The sequence below is a fragment of the Mauremys reevesii genome, unplaced genomic scaffold (genome assembly GCF_016161935.1).
Source record: "Mauremys reevesii isolate NIE-2019 unplaced genomic scaffold, ASM1616193v1 Contig57, whole genome shotgun sequence".
NCBI lineage: Eukaryota > Metazoa > Chordata > Testudines > Geoemydidae > Mauremys > Mauremys reevesii.
In genome coordinates this window covers 301,655-307,982 of record NW_024100870.1, presented here as the reverse complement: position 1 = coordinate 307,982, position 6,328 = coordinate 301,655, and the positions used below count along the sequence as shown (strand labels likewise).

The window sequence follows — 6,328 nt, the reverse complement described above, 5'->3', positions numbered from 1 at the left end:
TGGTGACCTAGCATGTTGTTCGTTGTAAGAACACTTTTACTGCAGATTTGGCAAAATGCAAAGAAGGTACCAATGTGAGATTTCTAAAGATAACTACAGACCTCAAGCCCAAGGTTGAAGAATCTGAAGTGCCTTCCAAAACCTGAGAGGGACAAGGCGTGGAGCATGCTTTCAGAAGTCTTACAAGAGCAACACTCCGATGCAAAAACTACAGAACCCAAACCACCAAAAAAGAAAATCAAACTTCTCCTGGTGGTATCGACTCAGGAGGTGAAAAAGAGCATGCGCCAGTCCTCGCTGCTTTGGATCATTATGGAGCAGAACCCGTCATCAGTATGGATGTACGTCCTCTGGAATGGTGATCAAAGCATGAAGGCACATATGAATCTTTAGCACATCTGGCATGTAACTATCTTGCTACACCAGCTGCAACGGTGCCATTTGCACGTTTAACTTTCATGATAAAGAGATTGTACTACAGTACTTGTAGGAGTACTTGTATGAGGTATTGAAAATTACTATTTCTTTTGGGGTTTACCGTGCAAATATTTGTTAGAAAAATATGAAAAATATCAACTGAGCACTGCACACTTTGTATTCTACATTGTAACTGAAATCAATATATTTGAAAATGTAGAAAACATCCAACAATATTTCAATGAATGGTATTCTATTATTGTTCAACACCGCAATTAATCGCAACTAATTTTTAAAATTTCTTGACAGCCCTACTTCCTAAACAAACGAAGGATCCCCAAACTGTTTGGTTTGCATTAGCCCCAAAGGACATAAAAATGTGCTTATTGTAGAGGCTTTGATTATAGAGGCTTTATTATCGAAGCTTTTCATGTGTGTTTCTCTTGGGGCTAATGCAAGCCAAACATGTCCTAGCAATTAAACCCATTTCAGCTCCCAGCCCTACACTCTGGAGTAACAAAAGACAATGCCATTGCCTCTCCTAGCAACCACACCCAAATCATCACCCAAACAGACAAAACTAATTCAACTTCCCCTCCCACCAAAAAAAAAAAATTACTCCTAAAAACCTCCAACTCCCAACAAACTCACCCCAATCACAAAAAGGAAATTCACTCTCCTCTTGTAGCCCATAGAACCAGCTTTAGCATTTATTTTAATTGGCAGTAACAAAGGAACCTACAGGCTTCTAGCCTACAAGACACTGGCTGCAGCAGTTAGCATAAGGCTTGAAGCCTTCCAAGTCTGGCTCAGAGAAATGGCTGAACGGTTGCCCTTAAGTTTGGGGGAACTGGGAACAGAGTTTGAAGGGAGAAGTCGGTCCATAACAACACCAGCGACCCACACGAACATGAGCTAACACCAGCTTTTGGATATCTTAGGATAGAACATCTGCAGAAGTCTGACCAAAACAGTGCCATGGCAACGAATTGATGTCTCTTACAAAAAGCTGAGATCGTTAATAAACTAACCTAGAGGAGAAGGGCAACCCAACGTGAGCAGAGCGAGGACATTCAAATAAGGAAGAGGCACGAAACTCCCACTGAATATACATCGGACATAGTGGCATCAGCATAACATAGGATCAAAGTTGTTACCCAGCCTGCCTGCAGGAGGAAGAGAAATGTAGCCCTTGGGAGATACTAGGATGATAGCCACTGGTGATGATAAGGAAGGTGATGGCTAGCATATCAGGTTGTTCTCCAAGGATGGTGTGAGTATATGGATGTTCAGATGTATCACCTCTATCTACCTTGCTGGGTTAGAGTGTTTGTGACTTTGCTAAATGTATTAACTACTGTAAATGCGGAAGGGTTCCTAAAATGTAAGTGTTGCAACTGTGCACATCAGGGTTCCCAACTAAATAGGAATTTTAATCATACTAGGCCTGATCTTGGGACAAGAACCTGTCAAACCTCAGAGAGAGAACTGGGAATTCTGAAGTAATCAATAGAATTAAGAGAAGATTCATAGATTGGGCCAAACCCCTCTCCCTACTTCTCACCAGTGATCCAAATCAATTGAACTCTGCTCTCAATGCACCCCTAGAGCACAAAATAATTATTTGGCCCTCCCCCAAAGCATCCTAGGAATGAAAAACACACTGCTTTACCTAAAAAGAAGAGTCTAGGTGCTTTTATCCCCATTCTATCCCTGGGGCAGGGTTGTTCAGTAACTTTGGCAAGTCACAGACAACCAGGAGCATAACTACAATGGGAAACCAGCTCTCCTGATTCTCAAGCTCCTCTTCCAAACTCCGCTAGAATTAACTACGGTCCCAGATGTTACTAAATCGGAGGCTGAATGCAGACAGACACAACAGAAGCCAGGTACTTTATGCTCCTGTGCTAAGCTCTCAGGATCATAAATTCAAAAAAGGGCCTCGGTCACTTGAACGAAAGAAGCATCACTCTCAGATCTCCTTAACATTTGGGCTTTTATCCTCTTTCTGGGCTAGAGAGGGCAAGATAATCACAAAAACTTGGGCAGACCAAGCAGGGATGCACACATACATAAGACCCAACATATTCCCTGGTAGGAGTTAGCACCTAGTTGTCATGGCGATTGTGGTACAGCTTTCATTATGGCATCACCGGGCTCACACATAGCTACTGGGGCACTGAGCTCAAGTCAGTGCTCAACTTGGCCTCTGGGAGAACTGGCTGGCGCTGAGGATATTTCAATCAGTGTGAGACTTGGCAGACAGGCCTGTGATAGAAGTAAGTGAATTTTTCAGATGGCCAATGTAACACAGCAGTGTAAGCTATATACTAATTGAGTTGTGGTTTCACAGGGTCTCAGACTAGTTAGGAGTTCTTAAAACATTTCTTCTGTCCTTGTCAAGCTACACTATGCCCATGTAACACACAAGGAATAAATACAAGCTTGTAACTCAGCATGTGAGCAATTTTAGCAGAATGTCCACTGGCATGGTGAGTCCAACTATAGTATAGTCAGTCAGAGTTCTCTGCTCACTGATACATTTGGACAATAAAATCCAAAATCCCATTGACTTTAATCAGATTGTGGCTTTCAGAAAATGTCCACATGGTGGGTCTGGGGGGGGGGGGGGGGCGCTGTAAAAAATCTGGAGATTCGGCAGGAATTCTCACTCATTTGGGCTCTGGTGAGTAGATTCGGGATTAAGCAAAACTCCTCACTCACTTCAGGCATTGATTAACATTAATTTTGGCAATCCTCGACCTTTGAGGTGTCTCACTTTATTCATCCTGAAAACGGGGATAATGGTAAGTATTAAAAAAGTTATGAATTAATTATTCTTTGGCATTTTGAGGTCCTTGAAAGCACAATGTTTTGTTATCTAAGGGGCTAATTCCAAACCAATTGCATTCATTCAATGGTGATCCTATGGACTCCAGTGAACTTTCAATCACACCCTTAGTGTAGAAAATGTTATTAATATCATCTATATTTATTCACAGAAACAGAAAGTGATTTCTTTCATAGCTGATAAATATCCTAATATCATCACTGAGTCTCTGTTTATCCATCTTTAAAACAGAGATAATAGTTACCTACTCCACAGTGTACATTCTGGCTTAATAATTGTTGCCACTTTTAAGAATCTTGGAAGCAAGTTAGTTGCTAGCTGAGTGCAGGCACTTTGACTAGTATCAAAAAAGTCCTTCTTGAAAAGTTCGGTCTTTAAGGACATTTATCAGTATTTCCTTAAAGACACCAACCCTTTTGTAAGTTCCTATTGGGCTTTGACTGGACTAGTCTCTAGAGAGGGCACTATGATCACAAAGGCTTGTGTAGGCAGGGCAAGGCTGTATGTCCGTTGCCCTTTTATGGACATCAGACCTGGTTGGCATGGCACACCCTCATTATGAAGTCCCTGGCCCAAGACCAGCCATCAGTGCATTCAGCTCAGGTCAGTGCTCAGCTTTGTATCAGGAAGAGCTGATTAGTGGGTTGCTGAATTGTAGCTATTTTAGAAGTTCTGCCCGCTTCCTGGGTTAGGGATTTCAGACATACTCATGAGATACCTAAGGCAGCTCCTAGATGATCTGAGGGCAGCACCCTGTGTATTATCCAGTTCTGTGGTGCATGATGGGTACATCTGGGAAAGGACTGGTCAAAGAGCACATGCTGGAATGCAGCCCCTAGGGCTGCATATGATGACGTTTCTTTACATAAGGGCTCTGGGAGAGTTAACGGCCACAGCGAGGCAGAGGAGTTATTTCACTCTTGGTTGAAAATGCTGGTTTGTCATTTATTTTGTGGGACATTAACTGAATTGAAAAAGCAGCTGGTGTGTGGGGTAAAGAAGCTACATGCCTTTCCAAGGGCTACCAGCCTAATTTTGGACTTCTCCTGAAGGAACTAGCAGAGCAGTCCATTGTCACACTTGCTCACTGGGGGCTTCTGAAGAGAAGGATTTCCATATTTCTGTTGTATGAGAGATATGGAAACAGTTTGACTACCAGGCCCAGCTGCACAAATCACATCATTGCTGGATAAATTCCTGTCCTGTGTCATTTATGAGGCGATAATCACCTGGGGGAAAGTCCTTCGAATGTCGATTCTAATCCCTTCCCTAGCTAGTGATCAAAGGTTTGTATGTATTACCAATCACCAGAGCATCTATGGATTTTGCTCCTGCAGAGTACAGTGATAATAAAACAAGATGACAGTCATGATGAGAAACATACCCTTTCCTGAGTAGCTTCCTTGCTGATCAGGTTTGGGTGGAATTTGGCTGATCATCGACTCTACCCCTCCTACCCCCACCCACATCATTTCAGATTCTCCACTATATGAATCTCCCATCAATTCAACTAACTCCGTTCTTCTTTATCTATTCTCCATGGACCATCAGAAGTAAACACAGCCCTTTCTGATGGTTTGAAGAAATAAACTCAGTACAAAGCAAAGCAGTATCAAAAAAGTACAGGAAAGGAACTCTCTTACAAGATCATCTACAGTGTGGAAAATAGAGAATACACTAATTTAAGTCATTTCTCAAGATCTCCAGTGATGGAACCTCAATTCCTATTCTAGGCAATTTACTCCTTTTGTCAGAGATTGCCGTTTAACTCCTAGAAAATTTGATTAATGTCTAGTGTGAATGTCTCTTTTATCCAGTTACAATCGGAGTACCATCAGAGGAGGATGGATTACGTGAAATCAACGCTGGATTCTTGGTAAGAAAAGAGTTTTGCATTACACACATTATATCGTGTGGCGGTCGGGAAAGATGAGCGTTAAAGTCGCATAGTTAAGCCAACAGTCTCCGAATGGCACAGAGGCTGACAGCTTCCCAGATAACCCTGCAGGCAGCTCTTAGTATAGAACGAATCATGTCTCCTTCTTAATCTCTTGACTGTTGTGTTGCTGAATGTCTGGGTTCCTCTCAGAGATCCCGTTCCTCAATATCCTTTTTCTAGGTACCTGAAAGGTGCATTAAGCCACCATTTTCAATGGGGTTTCCCGTTCAATATTAGAGTCAGCAATGATTTAGCTCCTCTACTCTTCACTGTTTTCCTTCTAGCACTGTCCCTAAATTGCTGTGCTTATTGATACTTTATTATTATTATCGGGAACTCACTACTAATATTTTGTTGTTTCCATTTTATTTAGGATGAAGGGGCCATCGAGGGCCAGACCCCATCTCCGCAGTAAATTTGCTGCATCCCTCTGGCCCCTCACTGCCTTCTTTATGCCCAGTGAAGGCTCCTTATATGCCACAAAGGCATATCAAGCCTCATTAAGCAGGTAATTCTGGGATCAGCTTCCTCCTCCCCTGAGTATCCAGCACTTCGGGGAGCCGAACTCCCACCATTCGGAAAGTGTGGATGCAGCAGTCATTGAAAAACACTTCCCACAGGCAGAGATCTCTATCCTGCCTAGACCCCAGTCAAGTCTGGGTTTAAAATACTCTGGGAGGGCTCAGGCCCTCAGCATTGGACTCGCTTTTCAAGTGATGAGGCTCCTCTTCAAAGAGGAGAAAGAAGGGAGTCAGGGACAGAAAATGAAGTACTCGCATCTCTAGGTTGATGACAGTTTCACTGTTTGTGTTTCACTGTAGACTGTAGGGCAGGCTCAAGGTGAGGAAGACAACTACTATGTTGTCAGGGTCTTTATCAAGCCATTTCTACTGTCCAGTCTGGGAAGGAGCAACAGACAGTTCCTTTAAAGAGCCCAATAATCACTTGTAAGGAGAATATTCCTTAAGATTCAATGCCTCTGAGTAACATCCTACCTCCTCCCTGATGAGATGGAGTTTTCTCCCTCTGTGACCAAGAGCAACAACAATAGCTCACAGATGTTAAGGTCAGAAGGGATCATCGTGATCTGACCTCATGCACATTGCAGGCCACAGAACCGC

The 6,328-nt window shown here is 42.9% G+C and overlaps 1 long non-coding RNA gene across 1 annotated transcript; it reads left to right on the top strand.

Moving 5' to 3' along the window:
* The first annotated feature begins 2,596 nt into the window (after window positions 1-2,596).
* LOC120394419 lies at window positions 2,597-5,716 on the top strand. Its single transcript, XR_005592283.1, has 3 exons — window positions 2,597-2,696; window positions 5,086-5,144; window positions 5,581-5,716. It is a non-coding gene; the product is annotated as an uncharacterized LOC120394419 (long non-coding RNA).
* Window positions 5,717-6,328: the final 612 nt, after the last annotated feature.